This window comes from Apodemus sylvaticus, chromosome 6, assembly GCF_947179515.1.
Source record: "Apodemus sylvaticus chromosome 6, mApoSyl1.1, whole genome shotgun sequence".
Taxonomy (NCBI): domain Eukaryota; kingdom Metazoa; phylum Chordata; class Mammalia; order Rodentia; family Muridae; genus Apodemus; species Apodemus sylvaticus.
The window spans coordinates 147,054,692-147,067,027 of NC_067477.1; the positions used below are offsets into that span (position 1 = coordinate 147,054,692).

At 41.6% G+C, this 12,336-nt stretch overlaps 1 protein-coding gene across 2 annotated transcripts in view; it reads right to left on the reverse strand.

The window, feature by feature from the left end:
- Positions 1-12,336, reverse strand: part of LOC127687712 (myoferlin-like) — a 315,382-nt gene that overhangs the window by 153,045 nt on the left and 150,001 nt on the right. The window lies entirely within an intron of this gene.

Genomic DNA, 12,336 nt, shown 5'->3' on the forward strand with positions numbered 1-12,336 from the left:
ATTCAGATTCTTTCTTCACTGTCATGTGTTCTTTTAAATTTCACAAACTTTAAAAAAGAAAACATTTTCTAAGCTGCTTCTAAATGAGGATGACATTAAGGACTCATCACAAGCTAATATTCCCAGGCGAGGGGGCCGTGCAGCTGGTATTTATTCTTCCCCTGAACCAACCGCCCTAACCCAGAAACTTCTCTTGATAGGCCTTTTGTCCTGGTATAGCCAGGTGTCATGGAAATGTGCCCTTCCCTACATGGCGCTTTGGCAACAGACCTTCAACATGCTCTGTGGCGTGGTCACCTGGTTGGTGGCCACCTTTGCCCATAGCCAGACTCAGTCGGAGGCTGAGATCAAGCAAAGTGTTCTAAATGAACCAAATCCCATCAGGTCTTGCCTCTCTCCTCTCCAGCTGATGGAACCTATGTGTACTAGAAAGTAACCGCCAATTGCAATGGTCTGGATGCCAAGTATCTCCAGAGGTTTGCATGCTAGTGGCTTCGGCACTCGTATGATAGGAGGTGGTGTGGCCATTAAGAAGTGAAACCTAGTGGAAAGGGGGGGCACTACGCTTGGAAGGGATAAACATGTTCTCATGGAACTTAATTCCCTCAAATGGGAATAGTTATGAAGGAGCAAGCCCTACTTTTGAATTTCTGTCTCTGATTTTCCTTCTGAAATATATTTCTACCACAGTGACATGTATCAAAATGTAAACAAACCTAGAGGCCCATCACCAGAGGTTGAACAGATGAGACCACCTAAGTTCAGCCTTGCAGCCTTCAAAACTATTATCTACATGAACTGTTTGTGTTATTATCATTATTATTGGTACATAGTGCATGTTGTAAGGGACAATGTTTTGGAACTTTTTCACCTCCTTCTAAAGTGATATAAGCCCCAGAAATCAAACTCAGGCTACATGTTTGCAGAACAAGGGCCTTGACTCACTGAGCCAACTCATCTGCTCTAGACTTCTTTTTTGTTTTTAACACACTGTGGAACCTCTGATATTTTGTTGTAGCAACAGAAAGCAGAACGACATAGAAAAACAGTACTAGTGGCAACTCAGAACAGCCCAAGTTCAGGAGGTCACTTAAGATATCTTGGGAAGAATGATAATTGGGCCACTTCCTCCACAGAGATGACAGTGAACTCCATGGATGTTGATAGAAGCTGGCTGGCAACCCCATAAATTATACCTGGCTCATCCAAACACAGCCCCTGCTCCTGACCATCAAGTATACTCTGAGCTCATCTGGAAAATAGTATTTCTCTCCTTCTCAGCTCTGTAATTTTCTTTAGAAAAACTGACTTCATGAAAATAAGATAGGAGTCTTTGTAGTCTTTATTTTAGAAGCAACCAGAATAATAATAGCTGGAGCATTCAGGAACCATTCAAAGGAGTGTCTGTGGGTAGTAATTAAAGTGGCTAATTCCCTTGCCAAGGACAGCTTCTCACAGAGGAACCTCCTGGTACAATGTTGGCTATGCACTCTATGACTTCTGTAACATTTTCAAGGTGTAAAAGAACTTGAAACAGCACATGCCAAGAACTTGAAAACTGAATTTTGTCAAGTATCAATTTATGCCACATCCCACTCTCCTGGGCTTCCTTCCCCTAGAAAGAAGAGCCCCTGGGGTAGTCAGATGAGTGGTTAATGTGAGAGTAAATCACAAGCACCATAAACCAAGTCTCCTGGTGTCATCTCAGATTGCTTTCTAGAGGGGTTATCTTTGCTTAGCTCCACAGACAGACAACCTTGTTCTAGTCACAAGATCCCTAAGACGTTTGGAGGAAGCAAGTATGCTCCTGAGCCCTGGAGGATATCACATATGAGCTCTAAGCACGGCTGATCTTAGCAGCTCGGCTCTAATCATATGGTCCCATATTTCTCTGTGTGTGTGTCCTTCCTGTACTATCCCATTAGCTCAAGACCTCCTCTTCCTTCAAGACCAAGTTCAGATTCACTGTCTCACTGAAACCTTTATTGCTACAGGCAATAACAAGACAATCACATCTCACAAATGTGTAATAGTTCAAACTGCTGAATCCTAGAGTGTGGGGCTAGAAAGTCTTCAAAGCCACTACACCTTAATGTTATAGGCCAAGAAACAGAGCAAGTGTGTGAGATGCCACTGTGGTGCTTGAGCAAGAATGACGTCTGAAGTCTCAATTCTAAACGAACATCTGTGTCACCACCATTACCTGCTTCCACCCAAGGGAACATCTTAGAAGACTTTAAAACCCAGAGACTGGGAAAGATAGCTGTGATTCTGTGTCTTCCACACATGACTGCTGCCACCACGATCTCGAAGCAGCCATGGTTGTCTACACAAGACCTACACAAGACCCACCCAGTCAACATTCTAAGCTTAGAGACAAAAGGTGCTCTTGAGGCCTAACTCCCCTGAGGATCTATTGGCAGGTGATGTCTTGTTGGGAGAGGGAAAGTTATTTTTCTTTAGGGCTGTAGCTCCTTGTAAGTTGCTGGTGCTTGGGTGGATGGTCACATATCCATAGGCATACAGGCAACACTAACTAGATGCAGTGGGTTTATTTTGAAAGGATATTATACTCATCATTTTAAACAATTAAACTCCCATTTGATTTTATTTACTTTTGCCTCACAATTTTCAATTTAAACTTACACTGTTTAATAATATCAAGTCCCAAACAAATTAACCTGTGTTAAAAAAGAAAAACATAGTTACTCACCCTGTTTGTAAAAAAAAATATTTAGATACTTAATTGCACCTTGAATTTCCTTTTAAATATAAAAAAGAAAAAAAGACATGAAGTTAGAAAGGGGACACCATCAATGTATATATTATATATATTATACACTATACACTATTCACTATTCACTATATACTATATACTACATATATGAAATTCTTAAAAAATAAAAATATAATACAGTAAAAATACTAAAATAAAGGCTTTTTCCCCTTAAAAAAGATTTATATTCTAGTTTGCTTTTGTTGCTGTGATAAAAACACTGACAAATTGAGCTTGGGGATTAGTGTTATTCCCTGATTTAGCAGGAACCTGGAGGCAAGAATTGGAACAGAGGCTGAGAAAGAATACTGCTCACTGGCTTTCTCCCATGGCTTGCTCAGCTTTTATTTCTATACAACCCAGGCCCACCTGCTTAGGGGTGGCAGTACCATCCAAGCTGAAGGGGCATTCTTAAGTAAATGCTGTACAGACATGCCCAAAGGGCAATCTGATCAAGGCAATTATTGAGCTGAGGTTCCCTCTTTGGGTAAATCTAGATTTATGTTCAGATGACAGCTGAAACTTGCTTTGACAATGCTGAACAGTGAGATTCCTGCCATCTGACTCTAGGCAGGATCCACTCTACATGATTGGGAGGTGAGGAATACTTCCATGGTCACATGACCTCTCTGATCTCATTAGTGGCAGACCTTCTACCCCTGGGTCCAGGCTTTCAGAGAGCATTGATAGAGTCTTCATGCAAAGCAGTTTTGGGGCCAGCAGGTAAGGCCACTCCACTATCCTTGAGATGCTCAGTCCTGACCCTTTACATAGTTACATAAACCATGGTAAGCTTTATCTTACAAGCTTCTAAAGCAGTATTTCTTAACCTGTGGGACATGATCCCTTTGCGAATTAAATGACCCTTTCACAGGAGCCACATATCAGATATCAGCCACATTAGGTATTTACATTATAATTCATAATAGTAGTAAAATTAGTTATTAGGTAACAACAAAATAATTTCATGTTTGGGGTCACCACAACATGAGGAACTAACTATATTAAAGGTTGCAGTATTAAGAATGTTGAGAACCAATGTTTTAAAGTGTAGGACTCACATCTTATACCCATTCTATGGTTTCATAAGAAATACAGATTGAATGTCCTCTTAAACTCATATTGATGTTTTATTACTGTAATGACAGTACTGGGAGGTAGGCCTCTGAAAGAGTGATGGTCTGTCCCTTATGTGTGGTTTGATGCTGTTATCTTCCAAGTGGGATGGATTCTTGTCCTTCCTGTCCTCTTGGTCTTCTTGCTTGCTTTTGCTCTCTGTCTCTTCTATATGCACTTGCCTTCTGTCATCCTGTGACACAGCACAAATGGCCTTGCCAGTTGTTGTGGCCATGTCCAAGGACTTTGTAGCTTCCATTCTCTGTGCCAAATAATCTATTCTTTATAACTCTCTGTGTGGCAGACAGCAACCTATGCCAAGTAATTAGCATAGGATTTTCTATGCATTTATGCAGTAGGGAGAGGTTGTTGTGTAGCTCTTGTCTTCTGTCTTTTGGTTAGAAGAAAAAAGGAGGGAAGAGAGGGAAGTGAATGGAAGTGAAGGGAAGAGTCAGATAATGAAAGAGATAATGATTCTTCTCTGTCTGAGAGAGACAGACAAGGACATACCACATCCAGAGGAAGGGTAAAGAGACAGCAGCTTGAAGGGAAACTGACAGTGAAGAAGACTGGCTTCCTTCTATGCCAGGCTGGCAACCTTCCCATCCAAAGTCTGTCTAGCAGACCATTATTGAAGACAAGTCATCTTCACACTGGAGGTCAAATCGTCAGCTTTAAGAGCCACCTCTCCCTCCTTCTTGTCATCTGGTCTGAACAGAGACACTTGAATCCTCACACAGATGGACCCAGAGGTTCTAATCGCCTGCATCCTCCCCAGCTTTATGAGGCAGCCCAATGCCTGACCCAGCTTGAGAGTCTGTCAAGGTAGGAAGGGACTCCATGGAGACACCCCACACTTCCTTACTTTGTTCTGACAAAGGCAGCACAGCCCTTTGGCAATGATGCCCACATTTCTGCTTGGGAGCTGCTATGTCAGTTGCCGTACTAAGCCAGAATGGCACATGGTGCTGGAGACATTTCTTCTGAGACTTCATCATCTGCCAGAATTTTCGGCTGGCTCCTCACCATGGTGATTTCTCCTTTATTTGTCTCTGTTTAAAATTGAGTCATTTTTGTACCTACTTTAGGCTCTTGCTCTGTGTGGGGTAGGGTTGAACAGGTCAATAGGGAGGCTACCCTACTTGTGGGCCTTGACTCCCCAATCCCTGCACCAGCTAGCTCCTCAAAAGCAGTAAGTTCTCTGCTGACTTTCTTGAGGGATGGATGTACGCAAGCCACCAGTTGGGCTCAGACATTTCTCTAGACGGTTCCTTATAGACGGGAGATTTAAAATCATCAACCCCCCATTTCTTTTCACCTAGGGCCTTGCCTATGCTAGCCAAGTGTTCTATGACTGAGCCACATCCCCAACTTAAAACTCACTGCCTTTTGAAGGAATCAATAGCCAACTGAGAAGAATGGCAGCCAAGAGAAATAGCAGTCATGTTGCAGTGGGGGTGGGGGTGGGTGAGGTCAGGGAGCTGGTGTCTATGGTAGATAAAGTGATTCTCTACCGAAAACACTAGGGAGTTGTATTTATTTCTCAAGATTTTTTTTTAAAAACAACAAATATGTACTTTTGCAGTCTAGAGAGGCACGTAGCTGAGAGATCTTTTTAAGCCTACTTATTTGACTTGCCCACTTTTGGATTCACCCTTGGGACAAGCAAGCAGGCTTATATATTCTTATCACCATTTGATAAGGCAGAATCCCCATGAAGGGTCCCAAGAAATTAAATTGAAGGATAACTCTTAAGAATATCCCTTGGTTTATGGGACATATGGAGAGGGGGAATCTGGGAAAGGGGAAATCATTTGGAATGTAAAGAAAGTATATAGAAAATAAAAATATTAAAATGAAAAAAAAGAATATCCCTGATAGTTAGAAAGGAATGTGAATGAGCATTTCTAGTGAGTCAAATAGTCTCAGTTACTGACCCTCACAGCTTTGAGAACGTAGGTGTTGGTCACAATTCAGCAAGCCTAGTGGTATTTCCTGCATTTGTATAATGGAGGATATTGACTTGGCCGTGACATTTCCATCTGAGGTCAGCCCAGACTACTTTGCCCCACTTTTTCTTATATCTACCCAGAATTTTAGTTAATTATTTAAATTAGGAAATGAAACTGGAGAAATGGTTCAGCCATCATACTACCCTTGCCGAGGATTCAAGTTCAGTTCCCATCACCCCGTGTGGCAGCTCAAAACTGCCGATAACTCCAACTCCAAGGAATCGAATTCCCTCTAATGAGTATGAGTATCCATACTCAGTTACACACACACACACACACACACACACACACACACGCACACGCACACGCACACGCACACGCACACACACACACATGCCTGCATAAACGTTATATAAAATAGAATGATGTCTTTAAAAATAGAAAGTATATTTGTATAGTTCAAAAACCAAACTCACAAAAGGATATTGCAGAATATGTTCCACAACCCCTATCTTGAGGCAAATAATATTTTCTATTTCAGGAATATTCTGAAAGACCAGTGAATATAGCTAAAGCTCTATGCAAACTCCTTTTACCTTAGGTCTCAGAGAGAATTTTATTTTAATGCATCAAACTTCTGTCTTTTAAATTTTTACCTCTATTAATTAGCCCTGAAGCTCTGAATACTGAAGATACATTTAGCATATCAAATGATTCCCATGAAGAAGGAAGAAGAGGGCCCTAATCCTGGAAAGGCTTGATCCAGCATTGTAGGGGAGTACCAGGACAGAGAAAAGGAAGGGGGAAAGATAGGAGAATGGATAGAGAGAAGAGGACTTATGGGACATATGGGGTGGGGGACTGGGAAAGGGGAAGGCTTTTAGAATGTAAACAAAAAATATAGAAAATAAATAAAAAAAAAATTACCTCTATCATATATCATCCATATATATATATATATATATATATATATACACATATACACATATACACATACACATATACATATATACACATATACATGTATACACATATACATATATACACATATACATATATACATATATGAACATTTCTTTGTTTATAGTGTATTATATGGGCAGGTATGTGCGTCCCAGTGTACATGGTGATATCTTAGGACAATTCTCAGGAAGTTTTTCATGCCACCTTGTGAACACAGAGATGGAACTCAAGTTGTAAGTGCCTCCTCCTGCTGAACTGTCTCTCCAGCTCCAGCCATTTTACAGTTGCATGCTTATCCTTTATGTAGTTATATCATTAGGTAAGTTCATCCATGTGTGCAGGTAGATTCCTAGGACCCAATCACTCTGAGAGGGAGCTTGGACATACATAAGCTGAGAACTTGAATCAATGTGACTTGTGCTTATATTTAATGTCTGCACCTCTGACTCCTCAGGGTCTTCACATCCTTAGTGTCTGAATTTCTTTTTATTTTTCCATCATCTACCAGGATGCAATGGCATCAGCATCCAAATAGGAGACAGTCTCAAAAGGGTGTCCATGGGGGCCTGAGTCCATGTCCCAGATTTGTCACAAGCATTTTTCATGTGTATTTGAAGTGCACAACACAGTCGAGCACACTGGCACATGTCTGTTATTCTAACATTTAGAAAGGCGAGGTCGGAGGGGGGTTCGGAGATGTTCTGAGGACCCATGAAATTTCATGGTTGTGCACAGTAAACACCACCATGTGATATGCCAGATGTGAAATACTGACTGGTTTCATTCTTTATCCAAACAAGTTAAAACAATGTTCATCCTTTCATCAAAGAAGGATAGTTCTTTACCTAAAGATACATTTTGTCATAAAATTACACATGGGCATAAAAAATGAGACCGTACCATAAGATTTAACCTGAAAATAACTTTATTGCTTAAGCAGTGCTTTGCCATGAGAAGACGGCAAAATTGCTGACATTAACTTTGTTGTCATGTCAAATGTCATTATTATAAGACGGAAGTGAATTTAGTACACCATGAAAACTCTACCAAGAGCAAGGAAAGAGCAGTGTCAAAGACAAGGTGTGTGTTTATTGTTAATGTTAGAGACAGCTTCCATCTGCAAGTCTCATACATATTCACATGTTATCTATATTTCCCTCCAAGACAGCTGTCAGTATCACTACGCTCCTCTTACAGACCTGGCTGTCAGAAGTCACCCTAGCTCCTGCCCCTAGAGATTTTCTGCTGAGATAAATCAGGCCCCATGAAAATGCTCTTCAGCATACAGCAAGTCTTTCTCACCTGAGAATTTGTGTGGGAGGCTGACATCTGTTCCTCTCCCCTCTTTTTCCTTGTGTTGCTGACTTTGTTGCCAATAATTCAACAGCCTATCTTGCATTCCTCCTTCCTTATTGGTTATCTTTGTTACTTTTGGCTCCTATAGCAAAATACCATAGACTGGCTGACTTAAACAACAAACATAGTTCACACTTACAAAAGCCCAAACTGAAGGTCTTGACAGAGGCAAGGCTTGGTGAGAGTAACTTGTTATATATTTGCATGGTAGATACCTCAGAGACAGAATACAGTCCTGTGTCCCATAAGGTCACTAATCGTGATATAGACTCCATCCCCATGATTAAATGATCTTCGCAGTACCCCACCCTTTATGTCATAATTTGTGACAGAGTTTACAACACAAGTAAATAGTGTCTTGCATTATAGAAGCTATGAACACTAGCTGGACACTTCCCCAGCCTATTTTGTAGCTAAGCCATGGGAATTAGAGAGGAGTGGGGAGAAACAAGAAAAGAAACAAGAAAGAAAAAAAGAGAGAAAGAAAGAAAAGAAAAAATACAACAAAATCCAAGAATAACAGAAAGCAAATAAAAACACCCATCTTTATTGTTTTCTGGTGGACTACTGTGAAAATATTGCCTGGAGCAATATCTTGTTGTCTTGGGTCAGGGGAAGAAAGGGTTAAAAGGGACAAAGAAAAGGTTTATGGGTGACATAATGATTTAGAGTTTTTGTTATATGAATTGATCAGGGTCCTCATCATTTAGGACCCTGTAAATCACTAAAATTGTTACTATCTTTAATGGTTATGGTTGGGTTGCATGCATGTGTATCTGTGTACACATGCATGGCTGATGCCAATGGTGACCAGAAGAGGACAGCGGATCCTCTAGAACTGGAGCTGCAGATAGTTCGGAGTGGCCATGTAAGTGCTAGAAATTGAACATTGGTCCTCTGAAAGTGCAGCTCTTAACCATTTAGCTGCCTCTTCCGTACCCAATACTCAGGAAATTTAACATGCTGCTTTATGTGGTTATGATAGAACACTATGACCAGAAACAATTTATAGAAGAAAGCATTTATTTTGGCTTATAGCTTCAATGGAAAAGTCCATAATGGGAAGGAGGTATAGTGGCCGCAACAGGAGGCTGTCTGGATCACATTGCCATGCATATCTGGGAAGCAGAGAGGGGAAGCTGGAGTGGGACCATGCTATAAAGTCTGAATCCCACCCTCAGTGACATAGTTCCTCCAGCAAGGCTTTTCGTCCTAAAAGTTCCCTGACCTCCCCAAGTAACACTACCAACTGGGAAGCACACCCTTATTTAAATTAACACACTGTTAATGACAAAAATCATATATAATGTTAGACTTGGTGTCCAAACCTATCATGGTTTCCTCCAGTGCCTACTGATGAGACAGCTTCTGAAGAGGCTGGCTTAGTGCCCACTATCTTGGCTTCCTGCAGGGTAGGACATAGTCTCTAAATAATGGTTGGATTGCAAATAATAAGGAGTAATAATTGTTCTTATTCCATGTTGTAAAAACTGATCATTTATGTTTCTTGATCTTATGTGTTAAAGATCAAAACAACAAACAAGCAAACAAACAAAAACCCTTCAGCTTTCCCCTATACCAAAGCATTACATAGAAATCCACTAATTGACCCACTATTTTTTTTTATCCAGTTTACTGAAAATGCCATTGATACTCTTGGCTGTGTTGCAAACACTGGGAGCAGGATGATTAAGTCAGCAATGTTGTTGCCCTCAGAGTAGAGCTAAGGTGACAGTAGAGGACATAGCTAGAAAACAGACTCTGGGGCCTGGGACACCGGCTCATTGAGTGAAGTTTGCTGCACATCATTAAGCCTTGAAAAGCCTGGCTTGGTGGAACTTACCTGTGGACCCAGTGGTGGCGGTGGAGTGGGCACAGATAAGGTGATCCTTGGCAGTCACTGCACGGCTGCTCTAGGATAAGCTGCATGTTCAGAGAAAGATCCCGTAGCAAATCATAAGGTGGGAGGTGTCAGAGGGAGATTCCTGATCTAGACTACACACACACACACACACACACACACACACACTCTGTTAGGGTCTTGGCATAATATACATGGCACACAATATTAACTGAAGGAAGTTTCCGTAAGCAATTCCAGTGGATGTTGAATGTGCTTAATGGAAAAAAACAAGTATGGTGACTATCCGTTATTCTCTCTTGCCATCTGATTTGGATGTGGTTTCTATGTCCCCTCTGTTGGAAGTCTGGTGTGCTTTCAGATGGAATTAAGGTAGTTCCCATGAGGCTTGAATTAGTTCTCATGACTCTAGTTGTTATAATAGCATGAGCCTATCCTTGAATCGGTCTGACTCTCTGTCACCTTTGTGATATGATCCTGCCTTCTTTCATGACATCATCAGGATATGAGGCCCCGTCCCAGAGCCAGTATGTGCTGTTTGGCCTTTAGCCTACAGAAGATGAGTTTCCTTTCTGCCTTTCCTCTTGTTCTATTTCGAAAATGACTAAAGCATCACCCTTGGGTTGTAAAGGTGTAGAGGGAAGGAACCTTGTTACTACAGCCCAGAGCAAGCTTGGGAGTAGAAAACAAAACAAACCAAAAACCCCAAAACAACAAACAAAACAACGACAGCAACAAAAGGAAAACAGAGCAAGACCAGAGAACTCAGCTACAGCTATATGCCTTCCTTCCCCCTCCAAATTTAAGCCTAGTCCAGAAAGAAGTAGCCAATGAGGTTTCAAGTCCGGAGGCCCCAAGGCAGGAAAGCAGAAAATGGGGGCGTGGTTTAGGAACTGAAGGAGAAAACAGGCAGAAACAATTGACTTCTTATTGTAGCTCTTCTTCCAGTCAATACTACCTATAATAACTGTTTCAGTTTTAAACTGAGCAGTCTTTAGCGTTTTCCCTTTTTACCCAGCCTTCTTTCAAGCTTTTTTTAGACACACAGGAGCAGAAAGAGCCATCCGAATCTTCACAAATACGGAGCTGCACCTACATCAGTTCTGAGTTAATTAAAAGCACACAGCATTCCATGTGTGCAGGAAGCCCAAGGAGAAGGTGAGTGAGGCTTGAAGCGAGTCCCCCAGGCACGTGCCTGGAACTGTGCACAGCTTCTTAGTCACGCTGGGGAAGGACAGAAAACGTGATCCAGAGCGCTTCCCAGAGCAGGAGCAGGGCACCCTCGACAACAGTGGGCCTCATTTAATAACCTGAGCCCAAACCAGGGGGAGAAAATAGCTCCTCTTTGAATGAACTCTCTCCCCTCATTTTTAAAAATTTTTTATTAGATATTTGCTTTATTTACTTTTCAAATGTTATCCCCTTTCCACGTTAGCCCACAGAAAACCCCCATCCCATTCCCTCTCTCCTTGCTCACCGTCACCTCAATTTCCCGACTTGCATTTCCCTGTTCTGGGGAATGAAGCATTCATAGGACCAATGGCCTCTTCTCTCACTGATGTCTGAAATGGTCATCTTCTGCTACATATGTTGCTGGAGCCATGGGTCCCTGCATGTGTACTCTTTGGTTGGTGGTTTAGCCCCAGGGAGCTCTGGAGGTACTGGTTGGTATTATTGTTCCTCCTGTGGAGCTGCAAACCTCTTCAGCTCCTTGGGTCCTCTCTCTAGCTGCTCCACTGGGGACCCTATGCTCATTCTATTGGTTGGCTGTGAGCCATGGGTGTTTTGATACAATTTCCAATAAGGATCAAAGTATCCACACTTTGATCTTCCTTCATCTTGACCTTCAAGTGGTCTGTGAACTTTTGGGCTAATATCCACTTATCAGTGATTGCATACCATGTTCTTTTGTGATTGGATTACCTCACTCAGGATGATAGTTTTTAGCTCCATCCATTTGCCTAAGAATTTCATGAATTCATTGTTTTTACTAGCTGAGTAGTACTCCATTGTGTAAATGTACCACATTTTCTGTATCCATTTCTCTATTGAGGGACATCTTGGTTCTTTCCAGCTTCTGGATATTATAAATAAGGCTGCTATGAACATCGTACAGCATGTGTCCTTATTACATTTTGGAGCATCTTCTGGGTATATGGCCAGGAAAGGTATAGCTGGGTCCTCAGGTAGTGCTATGTCCAGTTTTCTGAGGAACCACCAGACTGATTTTCAGAGGGGTTTTACCATCTTGTAATCCCACCAGCAATGGAGGAGTATTCCTCTTTCTCCACATCCTATCCAGCATTAGCTGT